Raw genomic sequence first — 24,669 nt, 5'->3', positions numbered from 1 at the left:
ACAACAAAGTTGTCCTTAAGTAGGTGAATGGATAAGTTAACTGTGTGGTACATCCAAATAATGGAATATTATTCAGTGCTAAAAAGAAATGAGCTATCAAGCCATGAAAAGGCATGGAGGAAACTTAAATGCATATTATTAAGTGAAAGAAGCCAGTCTGCCAAGGCTACATACTATATGATTCAAGCTATATACATTCTGGAAAAAGCAAACTATGAAGATGATAAAAAGATCTGTTATTGACAGAGTTTAGGGGGTGGGGAGAGAAGGAATTTATAGTTGGGGATGTTGATTATAGTGGAGGCTTTGCAAGTGTGGGCACAAGGGGTATATGGGAAATATCCTGACTACCACTCAGTTTTGCTCGGAACCTTAAAGAGTTCCAAAAATATTATTTAATAAAAATCAACAAACAACAACAAAAAAATGTGATTTATTTATCTGTAGTACATCCACTAAAACATTGATTTTTCAACTGGTGTGCTGCAGCACACTGGTATGCCACAAGTTTTTAAAACATGCAATACCTGACAATTTAGTCAGAGGCACTGACCACTTTTTTCTTAAATTGACAAAAAATATTTTTGGTGGGGCCACAGAATTTCAGTAATTAGTTTATATGTGCCAAGAGATGACAAAGGTTGAAAATCACTGCATTAACATGATGAAGTACACTCACAAATTTTCTGATATCGTGTCATTTTATATTCTTAGGATAAGTAATTATTTTATATCAATGTCAATTATGATATGTTGTTATTTTTATCAGGTTATTAAGGCATCATTTATATATGGTAACAGTAACACTTCCCTTTTTGTATATACTTCTGAGATTTGTCAAAAGAATATAGTCTTATAACCACAATCACAATCAAGACATACAAGAGATCTATTGCTGCAGAAAATTCGCTCATGCCTTATCCACCATCATCCCTACAGCTCTGCCGCTGACAACCACTGATCAGTTTTCTGTCCCTCTGATTTTTGCCTTTTCTGGTGTATAATATAAATAGAATCAAAGTACGCATCATGTTAGGTTTGGCTTCTTTCACTCAGCATGATGTATTTGAGAGCCATCCATGTGTTGCATGGTTCCTTCAATTGAAATGTTGAGTAGTATTCTATTTTATGAATGCATTGCAATTTGTTATTCACTCACCACTATATTTGTTATATATTCAACGGCACTTTTTGGGTTGTTTTCAGTTTGATGTGTTTATGAAAACATCTGCTATAAAAATTTGCATGCAGATTTTTAAAAAATAAGTTTTTATTGATTTCACAGAGAGGAAGGGGAAGAGAGAGAGGGATAGAAACATCAATGATGAGAATCATTGATCAGCTGCCTCCTGAACACTCCCTACTGGGAATGAAGCCCTCAACCCGGGCATGTGCCCTGTTAGGCCATGGTACCATGATCTCCTGGTTCATGGATTGACACTAAATCACTGAACCACATCAGGAGGGCCAGATTTTTATATGAGAATAAATTTTCTTTTCCTTTTATTAAATACTAAATAGTGAGATTACTTGGTTGATGTAATGTTTAAATTTCTAAGAAACTGCCAAAATATTTTCCAAATTGTCTATGCCATTTTGCACTCCCGCTAGCAATGTATAAGAGTTCCAGTTGCCCCTTATCTTCTCCATACTTCTGGTAATGCCAGACTTATTTTTTAAACTTTAGTCATTTTACTGAGTATGTAGTAAAAACTTGTATTTATTTAACATTTCCCTAATGACTGATAATGTTGAGCATCTTCTCATGTCCTTATTTGTCATCTGTGCATTTTCCTTGGTGAAGTATCTGTTTAAATGTTTTATCCATTTCTAAATTTGTGTTGTTTGTTTTCTTATTAGTGAGGTTTAAGCATTCTTTATATATTCTGAATCCAAGTCCTTTTCCAGATATATTTTTTATAAATACTTTTATCACAGTGGCATGTCTTTCAAGAAATAGAAGTTTATAATTCTTGTGAAGTCCTATTATATTTTGCATTTATACACTTTTCTTATGGTGTTCTGTGTAAGGAATTCAGGGGTTGGTAAGCATCTAAAGAAAATACAGCAAAAATATTTTGGGTTTATTGGTCACACAACAACTCCTCAACTCAGTTGTTATAACATAAAATCAACCATAGACAATGGGTAAACTACTGGTTGTGGCTATGTTTTCATAAAACCTTATAAACAAAAACAGGCCTTTATTTCACCATCTTACCTAATAATAGAGAAACATGTAAATTGACTGTATCTCTGCTACTTCCACAGCCAATCAGAGTGAGTATGCAAATTAACCCAACAAATATGGCGGTTAATTTGCATACATACCTGGGTCCCGGGAACCTCCTCGGCACCCAGGTCACTCCCAGCTGGCCATTGGAGGGGCGGGGGGGCTGAGCCTGCGATCGGAGGGAAGGGGAAAAAATCAATGGAAACATATCCTCAGGTGAGGATAAAAAAAAAAAAAAAAAAGAAAGAAAGAAATGTCATATCCTATGAAAGACACATCTTGAAAATGCCTAAAGAAATTTGTAATTTTTTCATGGTGAAGGGACTAGAGTCCGTGTTGATGAAAATACCTTGGCAGCTGCAGCAGCAGGGTGATGGGGCTGGTGCCTTCCCCTGATCAGCCCAGTCACCTCCTGCAAAGGGAGGCCACACTGCAGTTTAGGTCTGCTCCCAATGGGGAGCGAGTCTAAGCCATCAGCAGGACATCCCTTGAGGGCTCCCAGTATGTGAGAGGGGGCAGGCTGGGCTGAAGGACCCCTCCCCAGTGCACAAATTTCGTGCACCAGGCCCCTAGTAGTCTATAATTTGCCATCTCCTGGTCCATCCCAAAGTCACTAAGAATTTTTGCTGAGTTTCTTCTAGGATTATTATTATTTTTTAAAAATATATTTATTGTTGAAAGTATTACAGATGTCCCCTTTTCCCCCCATTGACCCTTCTAGCCTGCCTCCAGCTTCCCCTCCCCAGACCTTCACCACATTATTGTCTGTGTCCATGGTTATGCATATATGCATTCAAGTTCTTTGGTTAATCTCATCCTACCTACCTACCCACCCCCACCTTCCTGGATTTCTAATTAGGTCTATGATCCATTTTAAGCTAATTTTTGTTTGGTGCAGTATAGATTGTTTTCTCTTCCTAAAAAAAAAATATGCTTTTATGTGAACACTTAATTGTTCCAGCACCGTTTTGTTGGAAAGATGATCATTTTTTTTTAACTGACTTTGCGCCTTTGTTGAAATGAATTGACTCTACATGTGTCAGTTTATTCTGTTGTCAAGTGGAGTGTTTTTAAAATGTCAATTAGATTAAGTTGTTTGATATAGTTGTTCAAGTTTTCTTTTTCCTAACTGATTTTCTGTCAACGTGTTCAATTGATTAATGAAAGAGAATTGTCAAAGTCTTCAGCTACAGATTTTTCTATGGGTTCTTTTAGTTTTATCACTTTTGCATCACGTATTTTGAATCTCTGTCATTGAGTGCACAGACCTTTAGAATTGCTGTCTTCTTAGTAAATTGATCCCTTTATCATTATGTAATGCATTCTTTACCTTGGTAATAGTCCTTGTTCTGAAGTCATTTTGTCTACTAATGTAGTCACTTCAATTTTATTCATATTAGAGTTTGCCTGGTATACCTTTTTCTGGCCTTTTATTTGTAGGTAGTACATAAAAGGAACTTTTCTTAATAAACCCAGTCTGATAATCTCTGTATTTTAATTGGTGAGTTCTGACCTTTAACATTTAATGTAATTGCTAGTATGATTGCATACCTTCTTGGTACTTATTCTCTATTTATGCTACCTGCTCTTCGTTTTCTTTATTCATTTTGTCCCACTTCAGCTGTGAGAATTTTAGAACACATTTCATCTTCACTATGTAGTTATCTTTTTGTTTTGTTTTAAGGTCTTTACTTGTTGGTGTATAGTTTACAACTATGGCCCATGGGTCTGATCTTGTCATTAGTTGTGTTGGTTTGGCCCCTATTTAAGAATGTTTTTAAAAAAATTTAAAGGATTTTAAAACAAATTAAATAAAAATAAACGAAAATAGAAAAATATATAGGATAGAGATGGTACATGACACACAAAGGCTAAAATATTCACTATTTGGCTCCTTATATAGTGTGTTGGCCAGCCCCTGCTTTACTCTATCCATCTTAATAAATTACAGTCTGCCTTTGTATGATACTAGAGGCCTGGTGCACAAAATTCATGTACTTGGGGGTGGGGGGAGTCCATCAGCCTGGCCTGTGCCCTTTCACAGTCCAGGAGCCCTCAGGGCAGTTGGACATCTTTAGCACTACCGTGGAGGTAGGAGAGGTTCCTGCCACCACCACTGCACTCACCAGCCGTGAGCCTGGCTACTGGATGAGCGGCGCTCTCCCTTTGGGTGTGCACTGACCACCAGGGGGCAGCTCCTGTGTTGAGCATCTGCCCCCTGGTGGTCAGTGCATGTGATAGCGACCAGTTGTTCCACAGTTCAGTCAATTTGCATATTAACCTTTTATTATATAGGATGATAGTACTTCATCTATATATATAAAAAGCCAGCAGCCAGAACATCATAACGACTGGTTGCTATGACGCCCACCATGGCCCCTCCCCCAGTCAGCCCCACCCCTGATCAGACTCTCACACCGTATGGAGTGCAGGACAGCCAGCTGGCCCCACCCCCAATTGGTCTGCCCCACCCCTATTGGCCTGCAGCCCCTCTCCCCAGCCAGCCCTCCCCTGATCACACCCCCACCCCGATCAGGGGCAGGGCCAGCTGGCCAACTGCCTGCAGCCCCCTCCCCCCAAGCCGTCCCTGCCCCTGATCAGCCCCCACCTCCCAAAATGGCCCACGGCCCCTCCCCCCAGTCAGATCCCCTCAATTGGCCCCCCACACACCAATCAGGGGCTGGGCAGGCCAGCCCACCACCCACAGCCCCTCCCATGGCCAGCACCACCCCCAATTGATCCCCCACCCCAATCAGGGGTGGGGCCTGCCAGCCAATTGCCCGTGGCCCCTCCCCGCAGCCAGCCGGCCAACCTCCCGCTGTCTCCTCCTCCTGACAGGCCCGGCCCCGATCTGCCCTGATTGGGGCTGGCCGGACCCCACCCATGCAGGAATTCGTGCACTGGGCCTCTAGTATGTAATATAAGGAACTAGAAAAGCACACTTTTATTTCTTCCCTTACATATTTTATGTTATATTTATCACACATTATACTTTCAAAAATGCTCTAAACACAAAATGCATTAATACTACTTTGGCTTTGTCCATCCATTTTTTTTTTTTTGTGGCAAATAAAAATAAGTTTAAAAGTATTTTATAATATTCTTCATTTTAATAATTTCTAGGAGCCTCTAATCTCTTTTGTAGATCCACTTTTCTGTCTTGTCTCATGTTCCTTATGTCTAGAGTACTTACTTTAATATTTCTTATAATACAGATGTTTTTCTTAATATATTATCTGCATTAAAAAATTATGAGGGCTTTTGAAAGTAAAATTTTACTGGATTTTGAATTGTTTTACTTTTTCTTTCAACATTTCAAAAGGACTCTTAATTGTCTTGTATTACATGATTTCTGATGAGAAATATGTTTTACATCTTATTTTGTTTCTATCCATGCAATGTGTCTATTTTCCTTTAATCTACTTCATAATTGTCTATATTTTTTAGCAGTTTGTATGTGATATATGTGTGTTATAATATTTATATTGCTTATAGTTGTCTGAGCTTATAGATATGTAAATTAGTATGTTTCATTATTTTGAAAAAATATTCAACCATACTTTTTACAAATATTTTTTTCTTCCCCATTCTCTGTCTGTTCTTCTCAGATTCAAATTAAACATAATATGGTTTGTTTGTTTGTTTGTTTGTTTGTTTGTTTATGTTTTACTATTTTTATTTTTGATCTTTGCATTCCAGTTTGGTTAATGCCTTTTAAGCTATCTCCAAGTTCACTGATTATTTCTTCAAAGTTCATAGAGAGGGAGTGGAGAAATTCATATGTATGATTCAGGGATTATACATATGAGCGAGCAGATTTTTGCTGCATTTCCAGTAGAGCCAACAATTGGCTCTCCCAGAACTTCCTCCTTCCTTCCCTCCTTGCAATTTGAGGTCTGAACCTTCTGATTTTCCCTCAGCTGAGGCAAAGCAGGCTGCTTAGTTCACTTATGATAGGTCCTAAATTAAAGGACATGTTGTTATTTGGATATTAGTCACACTTTGCAGAAGGTAAAACCTTGGTGGGAAAAGTCAAGGGCAAATTTGTAGTGGGAAGAACTGAGACCCACTTATTTAACCAGAGAAGAGAAGTTAGGCTCATGCTCACAGGGAATGTTTGGATATTCGTGTGGTCTTGAATATAGTCAATGGCCTTGTAATATATGCAAGCAAATGGGTCTGTTAAAAAACACATTTTCATATGGCACACTCATTATGGAAATTGCTGTGGGATTTAAAGGAATGATTTATATGCCCCATGTACATGCAAAACAAAAATCTCAGTTGCCAGCTAAGATATTAAATGGAATGTAAGGCAGAAATAGTCAAATCCCTAGAGCAGGGACGCAGGTGCTGATGCCATGCACCAATGACACCTTCACTTGGCACCTGATGAATCCACTAATGTAATAAACTGGAACCACTGCCATTAAAAAGAGTCTGAAAATCTCTGTGAGTAAAATTTTCCCCAAATAAAGGCTTTTATATAGCTGACATGTATATTATATTAACATCTATTAAAAGGCTGAAATTGGAGTTAACTGTGGTTGATATTTCATCTGCTAAGCTTTGCTTACTTATAAAAGAAGTAACCTTGGAAGATATGACATTTGTTTGGGACAAGTTCCTATCAATATGGCCTACCTGAATACACATTTTATAATGAATGTTCATACTGCTGTGAGCAGGGAACTATTCTAGATATTTACATATGTTAACTCTTCTAACCCTACAGCAATTCTATGAGAAACATATGATAATCACTATTAAAACTTTAGAGATGAAGACACTGAGCCACAAAGAGGTTAAGTGATTTCCCAACATCATGTGGGAAGTTAGTGGCAGAGTAACTAAAGGCTGGCTTTGAATTATCTGCTCTTTTTAAAAAGATATATTTTATTGATTTTTTACAGAGAAGAAGGGAGAGGGAGACAGAGTTAGAAACATCGATGAGAGGGAAACATCAATCAGCTGCCTCCTACTGGGGTTGTGCCCGCAACCAAGGTACATGCCCTTGACTGGAATCACACCTGGAACCCTTGAGTCCGCAGGCCAACGCTCTATCCACTGAGACAAACTGGTTAGGGCTATCTGCTCTTTTTAAAAGTATATATTTTTATTCATTTTAGAGAGGAAAGGAGAGGGAGAGAAATATCAATGATGACATTCATTTATAGGCTTCCTCTTGTGTGTCCCCCACGGGATGGAACCCAAAACCCGGGCATGTCCTCTGACCTGGAATCAAACCATGACCTCCTGGGTCAACACTCAACTATTGAGTCACACCAGCTGGGCTCATCTTTGATTTTATTGTAACTTCTTTGCAAGTATCATGTCTGGATAGGAACAAAATAGTTGATTTTCATATGGTGCTTTAGAAAGCATAAAGCTCATCTTTGTTGTTAATTCTCAGGTGAGGATATTTTCCATTGATTTTTTTTTTTTTTTTTTTCTTAGAGATAGTGGAAGGGAGAGGGAGAGACAGAGAGAAAGAAACATCAGTGTGAGAGAGAAACATCGATTGGTTGCCTCCCATCTGGCCCTGGGCCTGGGATTGAGCCTGCAACTGAGGTATGTGCCCTTGACAGGAATCCAACCCATTCTGGGACCCTTCATTCCATGGGCCATTGCTCTAGCCACTGAACCCAAACTGGCCAGGGCACAGAAAGCTCATCTTGATGGAATATGTGCTAAGATCACCCCTCATGAGGTAAACATGACCATTATTCAGGGAACAAGTAAAGTTACATTAATATCATCAGAATAACACATTTAGTTAATATCACAATCAGTAATAAGGAGAAAAATACACCTGAATATTTAAGGAATTATTGCTTTTTTGAAATGCATTTTTATATAGTTCAGAATCTTTTGAAATTAGTGGAAACACTTGACACAGTTATGTATAATACAACTGAATGAGTTAACAGTATTTATTTATAAGTAATGTTTCTTACAGAGTGACTCAGAAGAAAACTTTAACACATATTTTCACTGATAAACATATTTATCTTATAGAGGTTTTTCAATATTAAAGCTCTATTTCTTAAACTCTAATCTTTAATCTTTTAAGCAAGTGCAAGTGCTGAAGAGATTTTTTTCTGCAATAAACTCTAGGTGTGGTTTCAAAATTAAGGAAAGTAATTTTTTTTTTGTCCATATGCTGTTTGGATTTTATAATCAAAACAAACAAAAATATTTAACACATTTTCTGTGTTTTTCGTCACCAAAACAAGCAAGTTTTGAAATGTTGCTAATGTATATTGTACACTGTCTAAACAATGCCATTTAATATTAATAAAATGCTTTGTACTTTTGACTTTATAAAAATTATACAAAATAATTGATTTTATTTTATCTAAATTAAATATACATGCTGTCATAAAATTCAATTTTGAGAATTAAACATTTTTATTAAATAGAACAGAATTTCTTTTTTAAAAAATATATGTAAGGTTAAATATAAATAAAAAAAAAAAGGTTATTCTTCTCTATGCCAGGAAATGCAGGAAATGTCCTGTGAGATTGAGAATATGTTTTTCTTATCTCAATGTGACAAGCTTTACCACTATTGATGACCCTAAATAGTTATTCTATTATCCAAATGTATTTATATTCAAATAAGACATTTTAAAAATTGCTACTGACTTACTGTGTGACCTGGAGCCATTCACTTAACCTCTCTGGTTCTTGATAGGAATCAGATTAAGATTAATTATCCTTGCATGCTTTGCTAGGTATCATACATAGAGAGAAAATAAGAGAGAATCAGTAAACTAAATTAGGTGTTAAAAATGTGTCATACACATTCCAAATATTATTCAAATATGTAATCATATACTGTAACATCTGTCAGCATTTGAATTAAATGATAAGCTTAGGTATTTAAAAGTGGTTTTGTGTGGAATTTAGAAATTAAAATAAAACCAGAGTTTCCTCCAATTCATAATCCATATTAAATGATTAGAAAGGAGAACAGAACTGGAGATTAAGCTTTTATTCAGAAGCTGCACGCAATTTCCTAAAAATTTTAGTTTTCTTAGGTTGGCATTACTCCTTTAGATAAAGGGGAAATGAACTTTTCCTTGAAAAGCTGTCATTGCTAGTCATTACTGGTATTTGTAATCCTTTGACGCTAGTGTGGAATCATGGTTCCTGGTTTCTAGTCTGAGCTGTGCCTTGAGGAATTCAGCTGCACTCGACCTCACTTTATTTGTAAAATGAAAGGTAAGTTCAGAGCTTATGACTTCCAGGAGCCTTTTCCGACTGAGAATTTTATGATTTAAAATCATTCAAAGTAATCTTATAGTGTTGTCAATAGAATAATAATATTAATAATAATTATATACACCTGGTGGTGTAAAAATAAGAAATAGATGAGGTACTGATTCTTTGGGTTATATTCAAGATGGTACAAGGCTCTCTATACATAGTCTCTTCAAGAGATAGAAGAAAAAATGAATTTGTAAAACATCTCTTAAAGACATACCCATCATTCAAGATAAATATTTTGGAAGATGTTTTTCTAATATTTGAGATTGATCTTATTGTGGATGACAGTGATGTTCTCTGTAGAGTACTCGAGTTTATTATCACAAGCCTTAAGGATGTCATTTCATTTGTCTAATTTAGCACTTTTATATTATTTTTTATAGAATTTTACTGTTTGCATTTAGAACTGAAGCCTAGTCCTTGGATCAATATGAATTTAACTTTAACATGCCCAAAGTTTAAACATGTTTTTGTTGCTTTTTGAATGACAGGTTCTTGCTTAATTTGCATTTCTTCTACCTGTAGGTCTCCGTCAAAGTTATTGTTTTCATAGTACTCCTTTCCATTTAATATTGGATATTTTTATGATCAGCTGCATTCACCTGTTAGAGCACTACTGCAGTTTCTTCACCAAAATGTGCATGTTTAATAAGTTGCTTGTGGCCAGTCAATCATGAACCATTTATAATTTAAGCCATTTATAATTTAAGCCTTACCCACACACCCAAGATTTCTTGTGCTTTTTATCTGCTTTTACTTGCAAACTAACCATCATTCGCTCCACCAGAAGCTATCATCCACCATCTGTCAATCTGAGACTCACTGTCTCGGAAACTGAAGCCTGGTGTTTATATATTGCAGGTATTATGAGCACTTCTCATCTGACACTCTTCTATCTCTTCTCCATTCATTTTTTTCTATTGTTAACAAGCATCCTTTATGATGATTTCTATGCTTTGTGACTTGTCTTTTACGTAGACATTTTCAGCATGACTACATTTTTGAAAGAAAAGTGGTGTCATCATATTCACCTTGTCATTTTAAAGTATATCTGAAAGCAATGGAAACTTGGCCAGAATGAGAAATAGACCAATAATTCATTGTATATATATTTTTCCAATTTTATTATAGAAAGAGACTGGATATATTAATTAATTGGAATAATTGAAATTACATGTGTTAATTGTCAAAGGAAATTTATTTTTATCTTGAAAAGTAATTTTGTTTTTCCTATTCATTATATTCTTGGGTTGTGTTCACTTAAATCTTTTTGATGAAATACAAATAAGCAAGTATCAGTGTGAGATCTATTCCTGTTTTCTGTGCATCAATATGTGAGTGTTTGTAGGTGGGCCCAAGTATCAAATTAAACTGAAAAATGGTATAATCTGAGGAAAGCCTTTTCAATAATGAAGACGGGGCTCTCCTCATTTGGACCACACCTCAAAATTAGAAAATGTACCTACATCTGAAATGGGATAGATATATTTTGTCTTAAAAATTCTATATGAAATAGATCTCGGGGTTCTTTAAGTAAAACAATTAATAAAGTAACTTCCACCATGCCTTTCTACACACTATGAGTTAATAAAAACTTTCAGTGCAAAATTTTCTCATACCATAATTTCCACCTAAGATACTTCTCTATTTTTCATTTTCAAGGCCACTACTAAGTTCCCAGAAAGAACTGTGAAATACTTAATGAGACATTTATCTGGTCTATGTATTTTATACTTAGCTGATAATATAATGAGGCCAAGGTACTGGAATGAAACATCCCTAACATTTCACATAATTTTCCACTTTCTCTCACCATTTTTGGTATTTCGGCTGAGTATTTTAACTTTTTGATGTTTTGAACTTTACCATTACTATCAATAATCACTATGTCAGATGCACAGGCTGCTAAACCTTCTCCTAAAAATACATTTTCATTTATCTTTGGGTATATTATTAAGACGATTGCTGTCTAATAAAGAAAGCAATATGTTTTCACTTTGATTTTTCTATAATGCCACATGAAATGTTTTTATGACCCTTATGTTTCCTTATGCACACTTTTAAACCATATTGCAAAAACCAGACTTTTTCATGGTTTTCCAAGTCCTTCATAATTTTACATGCATGTGTCTCAATCTCTCGTCCTCTCTCTCAAAAAATATAATTAACCATTGATAATTTTGTGAGAATGTGAAATACTTTCATTTTATATTTTATGTTTTCCAAACACAGGAAAGCATTTATTATATGAAGTAGAAATTGAAAAATCAACATGCACAAAAAGCACAATAATTCTCACTAATTTTATCTTTCTTTACACATTTTATCATTATTTGAAAGAGAAAATTAAAATATTATAAAACATTTCATTCATTTTCTGTTTATGTATTTATTATTTTGAATTTTTAAATATTTAATGTTGAAAGCATTACATATCTTAAACATATTTCTCCTCTGAGATATATACCTTATGCTATATGCCATGTTTCTTCTTATTTTCTATGATAAAACAGTTTCCAGAGAAAGATTGACTCAAGAATTTTGCTATAATAGGAATGTTTTCTCTCCTCTACACTTTAAATAAACTTTAAAACATTATGCAAATAAAGTTATTTTATTTATTTTCAAGAAGCAGCTTAACTTAGTGAAACATATCAGAGTCAAATACAAAATTGGTCCCATCACTGTGCTTCCTTAACAAGTTACCTCTTTTATGCCTCAGTTTCCTGAAAATAAAATGGGGCATAATAGTAATTAGGATTACTATTAATAAAATGGATTGATTAGTAAATAGTAAACCTGGCAATGTACTGTAAGCTGTGAATCACTGTGTACATTGTAGAAATCATTATTTTGCTTTTAATTCTAGAAGATTGGAATATATGTTTAATTGAAGTCTACAGAATAAGAATTAAGAAATTCTACATGTAGAAATTATAGCTCACATTTGATATTTTTCCTACTTCACTCTTTATAGAATTTTATAGATTAAAAATAAAATAATTGGATTGAAACATTTTTTAAGATTCCGGGAAATATATAATAGTTTTGCATAAATACTTTTGAATAGGGTAAGCCAAACAGAGTAAGTAAAATTTTACCAATTTATAAAATATTACATAAGAAATTACAATCATATAGTGATGGAAGGAGATTTGACTTGGGGTGATGGACACACAATTCAATATACAGATGATGTATTATAGAATTGTACATCTGAAACCTACATAATGTTGTTAACCAATGTCACCCAATAAATTCAATAAAAAATTAAAAAAAAAAACTATCAAAATTTCATGGTTCCCAGATTGAAAAACACTCTTGTCCCTGGATTCAGCATGGAAATCTAACGTTTTCCCTTCCTTGGATGATTTTGAGATACAACTGAGTGCACAGAATGCATTTGCAATTTAATTTAAGGATTCTCTTTTTGCATTTGTGCACACATGTTCAAAGGCACTCAATTAAAAGTAAATACTAAAAAAGTAAAAATAGCAGAGCTTAAGTTTTCATTAAATGGTAAAGGATAGAGCAATAGTTTGAATAATGATTTACCTCTTGACTTGGGTTTATTTTGTAGAAATAGGATATATGATAGAAGAGTTAAAGAAGGAGGGACTAATAGAAGTTGGGTCTATAGCCTAGTACTATAGAGAAAAATCTTTATATGTCAGGAATAGAATTTTATTCTTAGAGACAAAAGAATAGTCCCAGGACAGCTGAGAGGGGAAATTCTGCATTGTGTTCATGAAACCCTGAGCAGAGGCCTCCAGGGAAAATAGAAAACTCCACAGAGATTGCCAACATTGAGTTGGCCCAAAATGACAGAGGACACAGAATGTGGATAAAAAAAAATGTTAAAAATGTGCTCAGGTAAAATTCTCTCTGCCAAAATGAAATTCAAGTATGAAGAATCAATTCCCCAGTGGGCAACACTACAAATTGATTTTTAGGACCCCTTCCAACTGTACATAAATAGAAAAGTGCATGTTAGTAGTTGAAGATGGATTTTTCCAATTGTATTGGGAACTTCCCTATGAATAGAAGCACTTCAATGGGAACTGTCAGCAAATAAACTGCAAAGGAATATTTTAGATTGACATTAAAAGGTCATATAAAACCCCAGTAAAGTTCTTCTGACAAGCTCTTGCAATTTGTGTATATGTAGGATAGCATAAAGTAATAAAATATTGAATAATCCTCCAATTTAGTTTTAATTATTATTGCTAAATCAACTTATTCAATAAGCTTAAAATTTCAAGATAAAACAACTAAGTAATTAAGATAAACACATTTGAATCTTTTGTAATAAATTACTTTGGTTCAATTGTCTGACATTTTATTTAAAAGATTTAGCCAACTAGTGGTTGTCCAATTCTGTTTAATGTACAAAACTTGCAGAATCTTAATTTTACTTTTTCTGGTTTTCTATTTTTTAGCACTTCTTTAATTTCTTCTTCTGGCTAGTGACTTTGAATTGGTCAAAAGCTGGGATAAGGAAGAAAGCACTGAGGAAGACTCCATGGGGTATAGGAAATCCACAAACAGGCTAATTGGTCCCTGGATAATTGCTGATTCTCTTCAGTAGCAATGCAATTGAGATTTCCAGGAAAATAAAAATACTTTATTTATATATGTTCCACTTTTGTTTTCAAGAATGGAAGTACTGATCAGATGGGTTTAATTATTTGATCAGCATCTCTAATCTATACCTACTTTATAAATATTTGCACATTGCCATTATCTGCCTTATCATGCAGTTGTATTTTCATTCCCTCTCAACTGAACAAAACCCCAATTAATCCAGCACTGAAATAAGGACTAAAAACCCTCTATGCTCCCCTGTCTCTTATTTTTCTTCTATGTGTTATGATTCTGGCTCAGCTTTATCAGTGACAAGGTGTATGACCTTGTTCAATTATTTTATTATCACTACATTAAAAATGTTCATCTCATAATAAGAATATTATACAGTATTAAGGCATTTATGCATTCACAAAAACACTTAAAGGGTACCTATTTCAGGAAAGTCATTGTGCTTGGCCATGAAAGAAACATAAGCAATAACTAAATCACAATTTTTGTTTTAAGGAGCTAAGATCCCAGTAAAAGAAAAACAGTTGTGAAGACAAATAATGAAAAACCCTGCAATTTTCACTTAAAAATGTGTAAGCAAAATACAACAGATATTAAGAGATAACTTCAACTTGGAAGTGGGGGAGAAAAGAATGCACTATAGGGGAAGCAATATTTGATTTGGGCCTCCAGTGATTGTTAAAATTTTGACAGCCTAGATGTCATAGCTTATGGGAAATTACTACAAACGGAAAAGAAGGTAAAAGCTGTGGAGTTGGGAAACACAGAGACTTTATAGAGAATTGTACGTAGTGTTTGTTTGAAGAACTTACTGTATGCAAATGAGTTGTTGAACACAGGTTGAAAAAACAAGCTAGGTCTTTGAAGTTCAGGGAGAACATGATTTGGTAGTGAATATTTTTCCAGCAGAGTAGTTTTTTAGAAATACTTAAGTAGATAAATTGTGAGGTATTAATAAAGAAAGTGACTTGGTGGTTGGAATTAGTAGAGAAGCTATTCCAGTGATCTTTATGAAAAGCAATTGCTAAAAGAACTAGGATAATAGTAATAAAAATTATAAAAAGTAAATAGATGTAAAAACATTACAACTATAAAAAAAAAGCACACACACAACTTTAAGGGTCAATAGACCTGTTTTCCAGGCAGAGAAGAATTAAAAAACTACCAATTTAAAGTTGGTTGGGTAGAGAAGAATAATTTAAGTCCCTGAGGTAAACAATTTTAATAACAAAGTATTCTATCCTAAAAGATTTTTTTCTTGCTTTCTGCTTTAGCCACTCATCTTCAATAGTCAACCTAATCCAATCTTCACCAGCACTGTAAGAATTGACAGCGGAATCTGCAAGCAGCATTTGTCTTAATCCAATATTTGTCTCATTCCCAGTTCTTACTCTCAGTATTTACCTTATTCCTGAGTGTTTTAATTTTTATATTTGTTGTAAGCCTTTTGTTCTCCCAAAGACTCATCTTATCAGGTTTTCTCTCATTGCATCTGCAAATGAAGGTTCAGTGAATGCATGTTTAATGCAGGACATGGAGAATTTCCAAATAATGACTAGATGAGCTCAGCAGGTGAATTCAGAATTACCAAGTCATTGCTCTCAACTTTTATGAGTTTAAACAGCAGTGATGAATAGTCATGGTGTATGGGATTGGCTAGATTTCAGGCCTGGAAAGAAGGTAACTTTATAGATAGTTGGTTAAAACAGCTTCAAGTTCAGTCTCTTTCCCTTCCTCCTTGCTTCTGTCTCTTCCTCTGCCTCCCTTCCTCCATTCCTTCTTTCATTCCTTCCTTCCTTGACTCTTTCTTTTTCTCTCCACAAATATAAAAAATATCCTCAGGTGAAATTTTATACTGGATTACTTAAACTATGCTAATGCAGACCAAGAGAAAGGAGAACATTTCAAATCTCACACATTGTACAATTAGCATCAATCATAGAATTGCAAGATAAAAGTCCTTTCCATTTTATTTATTTACTAGAGGCCAGGTGCACGAATTCATGCACCAGTGGGGTCTCTCTGCCTGGCCTGCAGGATAGGGCCAAAACTGTCTCTCCAACATCCCCCAAGGGGTCCTGGATTGTAAGAGGGTGCAGGCCAGGCCGAGGGACCCCACCAATGCATGACCAGGGCTGGGGAGGGATGCGGGAGGTTGTCCAGCTGGGGAGGGACTGAAGGAGGGTTTCAGGGCATTGTCGGCCGGTCTGGCTCAGTTCTGATTGGTTGGCCCCCAGCAGCAAGCTAACCTACTGGTTGGAGGGTCTACCCCCTCATGGTCAGTGCACATCATAGTGAGTGGTTGAGAGGCCTTAACATGTTATTAGCATATTATGCTTTGATTGGTTGAACGGATGACTGGACGACTGGACATTGAACATATCAGGCTTTTATTATATAGAATTTCTTCTTTCTTTCTCCTTTGTTTCTTTCTTCTTTCTTTCTTTCTTTCTTTCTTTCTTTCTTTCTTTCTTTCTTTCTTTCTTTCTTTCTTTTATCCTCACCCAAGAGAGAGTGGGAGAGAGAGGGAAAGACAGAAATATCGATGTGAGAGAAACACATTGATTGGTTGCCTCCTGTATGTTCCCAGACCAGGGCTTGGGCCAGGGAGGAGCCTGCAACCAAGGTGCATGCCCTTGACCAGAATTGAACCCAGGACCCTTTGGTCTGCAGGCTGACACTGTATCCAAACCATTTGGGCCTTTCCATTATTTTAAAATATAATACAATAAAGCCAATAATATCTATAATAATAAAAGAGTAATATGCTAATTAGAGCAGACGTCCTTCAGGATGGCCTTCTGGACGAAGCCACAGTGGCAGGGGCCAAGCCCCTTGCATGAATTTCGTGCATTGGGACTCTAGTTGGATTATAATAAAATAAAATTAGGAAGGAGCAACCTTCATGTCATAGGACTTTTTATTATGATTTATGATAAATAATGGAATAATTTTAGCAACTAAAGAAATATGATAAATATTGGAGTATAAAATAAGTTAATGAATTTGTTCATATTTTAAAAATTGAACTTAATGGTCCTCTCAAAAAAATGAGTGATGAAAAGCACTTTTATTTTGCAGAAATAAGTGTACCAGGTGTATGTTGTGTGTGTATGTGTGTGTGTGTGTGTGTGTGCATAAAAAAGCTTTTTTTTAGCTTGATGAATTAAAAGGGCTGAGTTACCGTGGGGAAATGATTTTCTGATGACCTTAGAGAATCTACACTGGGAGTGGTGAAAGAAGAAATCTATGAACATCTAGTGGAGAACATGAGTCTTCTATTGAAAATAAGGAATATGACTTAAAAGATATATTTAAAGTTAAAATCACCTTGTTATAAAGGAATAAAATGATCCTATCTAATAAAAGAGTAATATGCAAATTGACTGTCACTCCAACACACAAGATGGCTGCTCCCATGTGGTCAAGATGGCTGCCCCCATGTGGACACAAGATGGCCACCCCCATGTGGTCAAAGATGGCTGCCCTCATGTGGACACAAGATGGCCACCACAAAATGGCATGCAGGGGAGGACTGTTGGGGGGGATCAGGCCTGCAGGGGAGGGCAGTTAGGGGCGACCAGGCTGGCAGGGGAGGGCAGTTGGGGGGGGGGGTCCAGGCCTACAGGGGAGGGCAGTTGGGCATGACTGGGCCAGCAGGGGAGGGCAGTTGGGGGGGACCAGGCTGGCAAGGGAAGGAAGTTAGTGGTGACCGGGCCAGCAGGGGAGGGTAGTTGGGGGGGACCAGGACTGAAGGGGAGGGCAGTTGGGGGGATCAGGCCTACAAAAGAGGGCAGTTGGTAGGGACCAGGCCAGCAGGGGAGGGCAGTTAGGGGGGATCAGGCCTACAAGGGAGGGCAGTTGGGGGGCACCAGTCCTGCAGGGGAGGACAGTTGGGGGGACCAGGACTGCAGGGGAGGGTAGGGGGTGGGGACCCAGGTTTGCAGGGGAGGGCAGTTGGGGGGAGCCAGGTCAGCAGGGGAGAGCAGTTAGGAGTGACCAAGCCAGCAGGGGAGGGCAGTTAGGGGTGACTGGGCTGGCAGGGGAGGGCAGTTGGGGGCAATCGGGCCAGCAGTGGAGCAGTTAGGCATCAATCAGGCTGGCAGGGGAGTGGTTAGGGGGTTATCAGACTGGCAGGCAGAAGTGGTTAGAGGCAATCAGGCAGGCAGCAGGCGAGCAGTTGGGAGCCAGCAGTCCACACAAAGATTGGAAAGGGTGCAGGCTGGGCTGAGGGACACCCCCCCCCCCCCGCAATGTATGAATTTTGTGCACTACACCTCTAGTATTTTATAATACACTTCACTCAATGAGAAATTGGATGCATCCAGGTAAACCAGGTTTAAGCCTTGCTGAATAAGTAGATATATTCATCTTGCACCAGTTGTAAAATGATGAAGTCACTGGATCTGGAGGCCCAATGCCTGCCGCCCTGGATTGTCTTGATGAAGCCCCATGCTAAATTACCCCAGTTTCAGAAAGGTACTGTAAGGGATTTCTATGTCTGGTAAAGGGTATTCTCTCTATTCAAACCTCCAACACCTTCTCCCCATCTCATTTCTGAATGGTGTATTTCAGTTATACAACAGATGTAAGTAGCACTGGCTGGATGGCTCAGGTCGTTGGAGCATAGCCCCATACACCAAAAGGTGGCAGGCTCTATTCCATCAGGGCACATGCACAAGTTGTGAGTTTCATCCCCAGTGGGGTGAAAATGGGCGACAGTTGATCCATGTTTCTATCTCACTTCAATGTTTCTCTCTCTCCCTTTCCCTCTCTAAAATCAATTCATTAAAACACCACACACACACACACACACACACACACACACACAGAAGCAAATAGAACACTCATCAACTGAACCTTCTAAGCCATTTACTTAAGTAGGTAGGCATTTCCAGGATTTCTAAAAAAAAAAAAAAATTGCATATGTTCTAAGTGTGACTTGTTCCACTGCACTTGGAAATGGAGAATAGGTAAAAGAGAGGAATGGATAATTTCTGAAAATGGAATTGTTAGGGAGAGACACATTAAAACACTGCCAGATTTAGATAATGTGAGGGGAAAAAAACCCTGAATGACCAAGTATAATGTCAAGTAGAGATTGTGAATATACAACACACAGGGAGGACTCAAGATGATTTGTCACCCTGGCAATTTTCCTAGAGACTGAGAGACCAGCATTGCCAGTAATTATTATGCAAACTCTGTACCTCATCTAGCATACATACTGCTGGGTCCAACAACTGTTATACCAACAGATGAAAGCTATCTTAGGACAGTACTCAGCAAACTTTGGGATTGTACTATTAGAAACAAAATTTGGAGTACATTTTATAAACATATTTATCATCCATTCTATATTAAACACATTTATATTATAAAACATACAAAAATAAAATATGGAAAGAAGTAGAAAACCAATGTATGACTATTTTTTAGTAAGTTGTCTTCCTGTCACCATGTCCATTCCACCTCAACCATGTGCACACCTGACTTTGAAGACCATTAATTTACAGCAAGGGTCAGCAAACTACAAATTGGATGCCAAATCTTCCCCACCATTTATTTGATTTTTGTGCATTTCATGAACTAACAATGATTTTTATTTTTAATTTATTTTATTTTTTCCATCACTTTTTATCTCCTCTATGCTCTCTTCCACTTCCACCTATGCCCCTCTTCCCTTACAAATACTGCACTATTGTCCATGGCCATGAGTTCTCTCTCGCTCTTTTTTCTCACTTTTTTTGTTCAATCCTTCCTCCCCACCCCCCATCCCCCGCCCGCTGCTGTCTGCCTTTTCTCTATTTTGCTTGGTAGATAGATCTATTTGTTCATTAAATTCTATATATGAGTGAAATCATATGTTACTTGTCTTTCCTTGACTGGCCTGTTTCACTTAACATAGCATTCTACAGGTCCATCCATTCTGTTCCAAAGGGTAAAATTTTCTTTCTTTTTATGGCAGAGTAGTATTCCATTATGTAGATGTACCACAGCTTTTTTATTTACTCATTTACTGATGGAGTAGATGGATATGGACTGTTTCTAGATCTTGGCTATTATAAATAATGCTGCAAAGAGCATAGGGGTACATATATTCTTTTTTGTTTGTTTGTTTTGTTAATCCTCACCTGAGGATATTTTTTCCATTGAATTTTAGACAGAGTTGAAGGGAGGGGGAAAGACAGAGAGAGAGAAACATTGATGTGAGAAAGACACATGGATTGGTTGCCTTCCGTATGAGCCCCAACCAAGGCTAGGGATCGAGCCTGCAACTGAGGTACATGGCCTTGACCAGGAATTGAACCCAGGACCCTTCAGTCCAAGGGCCGATGCTCCAACCACTGAGCAAAACCAGCCAGGAACTTCTTTTAATTAACATTTCAGGTTTCTTCAGATAAATTCCCAGAAGAGGAATCACTGGGTCATAAAGCAGTTCCATTTTTAATTATTTGAGGTAACTCCATACTGCTTTCCATAGTGGCTGCACCAATCTGCATTCCCACCAATAGTGCATGAGGGTTCCCTTTGTTCCACATTTTTGCCAATACTTGTTTGTTTATTTATTGATGACAGTCATTCTGACTGATGTGAGGTGATATTTCATTGTGGCTTAATTTGCATTTCTCTGATGATTAGTGACATTGTGCATCCTTTCATATGTCTACTTGCTATCTGTAATTCCTCTATGGAAGAGTGTTTATTAAGGTCTTTGCCCATTTTTTAAATTGGATTGTTTATTTTTCTAGTGTTGAGTTTTTTAAGTTCTTTATAAGTTTTGGACAATAACACCTTATCAGGTGTATCATTGGCAAATATGTTCTCCCATTCAGTGGGTTGTCTTTTCATTTTGTTGATGGTTCTCTTTGCTGTGTAAAAACTCTTTAGTCTGATGTAGTCCCATTTTTTTTTCTTTTTCTTTTGTTTCCCTTGTCCAAGGTGATATATCAGAAAAAATATTGCTATGAGAAATGCCTGTGATTTTACTGCCTATGTTTTCTTCTAGGGCTTTTATGGTTTTGAGTCTAACACTTAAGTCATTAATCTATTTTGAGTTTATTCTTGTGTGCGGTATAACAAGGTGACCTAGTTTTAATCTTTTGCATGTATCTGTCCAATTTTCCCAGCACCACTTATTGAATAGACTGTCTTTAGTCTGTTGTATGTTCTGCCTCCTTTGTCAAATATTGACTATAAAAGCATAGATTTATTTTTGGACTAACAATGATTTTTAGATTTTAAAAATATCAAAAGAAAGATATGATTTTGTGACACATGGGTATTATATAAAATGTAAATTTCAGTGTTCAGTGTCTGTAAATACAAGTTTATTGGTACACAGTAGCATCCATTTGCTTATTTTCTGTGGCTACTTTGAGGCAAAAATGGCAAAAATAAGAGAATATATAGCTCATAAAGCCTTAAAAATTTACTCTCTGACCCAACCATACACACACAAAAAAAATGTTTGCTGACTCTTGATATAGAGGATAATGCTGTGTTTTATGTAAACTCTCCTTCAAATTATGCAAGCTACTTTTACATTCAAGACTTTTCATCTAATTAATAAAAGTATTTCTTTCTCTCTATTTTCTATATTCTAAAGCTGATACTCAAGTCAGATGATCCCAAAGGTTGATAAGTGTTGATTCTCATATGGAATTAGTGTTTACTGTGAAGAAAAATGTAAAAAGCAACCCTAGAGCAACTAGAAGCATTCATTGATTTTTATCGTAAAGAAAGTTATCCATATTTTCATTCTACTTTTCTGTGCCAGATTTATATTCTACCTTTTTCACCTCAGATTCTTCAGAGAAGTTGTCCTATAAGGTACACTCTCTTACCCACTTGGTCTTCTTTCTTTGTCCAATGTATGACACCAGAAGAAGAATGGACAAAGGACTAGTTATGTATTTCCTCGTATATACTTTCATAGGCTGCCTATATCCATGCCTTGGACTGAGATTATGGAGATGAAGGAAGTTTAATAGTTCAACATTTCTTTAGATGTTTTATTCTAAAACCCAAAAATACTCATTTTTATTTAATTTTATAACCTCAAAATTACCTTTTTGTAATCTGGATTTTCCCACTTAAAAATGGTTTTATGTTTTCTCTATAAAAAAAGTCAATAAATGCAATACATTTTTTAAAAGTCAATATATGAAAAGATTAGAACTTATTTAATATGGACATGTATAAATTCAGTTTGCATATACTAGTAAGTAACCATATGACTTTCTTGTCATGTTTTATATATTGAAAAAGAGACTAAAATGATGGAGAAATAAAATAGATTAAAATTAATTGGTTTACAAATATACTTTATGTTCTATGAATGTCACATCTCTGATTAATGAAAGGAGCTTCTCTCACTTTTCTTTCTTTAAGAAGAATATGCCATTGTTTAATAATGTCAGGTGACATAATGATGAGGAAAAGCTCAGCCTAAGATCTCTATTTCTTATCACTACTTAGAATAAAGATTTTCTTCTTGGAATCAAATTTTTCTTGAATTGGCTAAAAAAGTCATACACTTCATGAAGCCGTCTGCAATACCATCTGGGAAGGGATATAACAATCTGGTGGAATCCTTTGCACTTCATTGTGGTGGACAGCAAAGACCAGTTGCATTTTAACAGATGTGCAAAATCTTTAGCAAGTTGTCTGTTATGCTTCCGTGGATTCAAATGAAATAGGTACCAGATTTCCTTTATAAAACCAATGATGAAACATATAAATTCTTCAATTGCAATTCTTATTAATATTTCATAGGATATTACATACCCACAACAGATTGTTGAAATACATTCATATTAATGGAGACACTGACATATCGAACCATGTTTATTGCATTTGTGAAAATACCAAGAAAGTTACCATCCAACAAAGTGACAACTAAAATATGAAGTTAATTTAAAAACTTAAAAGTAGTGAATGAACTAAAATTATCTTTTGAAAGGGACCAAACATAATAAAAGAAAACTAACTTGTTTAATACAATCATTGCAAGAAACTTTTTTAACTAGAGATGACCTGATATTAAAAATAATTTTAAAATGTGATCTCTGTCCTTTCCTAATATTTTTTTCAGAGATTTTATTAATCACTTTGTTTTTATAACAGTCTATGACTCTTTGTAGAATGGCTTCTTTTAAATATGAACATTTTTTTTTAGATCATAAAATTCAAAATCCACACAGAAGAAAGAAAACACCAAAATAAGCTTCTCTAGCCCCAGCCTCTGTTCTGAGGTAGCCCACTAATTTTCATTTAATAAAAAATTATCTCTAATAAGTAGCATTTATGAAGTAGACAGTTTCCATTTTTATTTTAACATTAGATTTTATACTCTTGTAAAGTTAACATATCCAAACTCTAAAAACATTTAATTCAAATGTTGTATTCTAAACACTGAAACAACTTTGATTAAATATGTGTTATATTAAAAAGATTAATGTCTATATATTTTTTTCTTTGTTTATATGGTCACAGGTGGGGGACACTTCCAACATTAGTAAAAAAAAATAATTAATTTACAAAGTCAGAGATTCAGTGAAACCACCTGTTTGGAACACTGGGGAGCTCATAGGTAGATGCCAACCTGGAGCAGCAGGAAGAGAACCCCAAAGCTCATTAAAGGGAAGGCCATCGAGGATATGAGCAGCTTTTTGTAGATATCCTGAAAGTACTTTGTGAGGAACCTCATAAACAACAACCAGGTGGTGAAGTACATGTCAATGGCCAACAGCTTACTCTTGGTGTATTAGAATCTTATAAAAAGTACAAACATATAATCTATATTGTAATATGATTTTAATTATATAGAATATCACTCAGTATTTTAATTATGCTGCTTATGCTAAAAATAAATTTGCAAAGTTGAGGTTAGGGAGATCACCAGTTGGATAATTCTTTCAAAAATGTAAAATAATAACTGGACTAAGTAAGGTACTTGACTCTTTTTGGAGTAAGAAACATGGAAAGAGTAGAAGAAAAAGAAGAAAGTAAGGGCCAATCAAGACAAAAATATATAAGAATCCGTAATATTTTAGAGGCAAGCCATTTACAAAGGAGTTGGAAATATAGAAACTCATTGTTTAAATCTGAATTTTATATGAAAGCTAGTCCACATATATTAAGCTTATTTTGAAGCAAAAGGGGATTGAGAGCAAATTTTAAATTACCAGAGATCATGTGTTATTTAGATGCCTGCTGGTAACAAATTTATCTTGTCAAGAATTAAACATGTTGGGAAATGGGTGAGAGGCGAAGAGGATCAATGTGGGGGGAAGGGACATCTGTAATACTTTCAACAATCCTATATAATAAAAGTGTAATATGCAAATCGACCAAAAGGCAGAATGACCGGTCGCTATGACATGCACTGACCACCAGGGGGCAGACACTCAAAGTAGGAGCTGCCCCCTAGTGGTCAATGTGCTTCCACAGGAGGAGCTCTGCTCAACCAGAGGCCAGGATCATTGGCGAGCACAGCGGCAGTGGTGGGAGCCTCTCCTGCCTCCGCTGAAGGCAGGTGATAAGGAGCAAGGGGTACTGGACTG

Source organism: Plecotus auritus (genome assembly GCF_963455305.1).
Source record: "Plecotus auritus genome assembly, chromosome: 5".
Taxonomy (NCBI): domain Eukaryota; kingdom Metazoa; phylum Chordata; class Mammalia; order Chiroptera; family Vespertilionidae; genus Plecotus; species Plecotus auritus.
The sequence above is the reverse complement of the archived record's forward strand: the minus strand, read 5'-3'. Positions refer to the sequence as shown.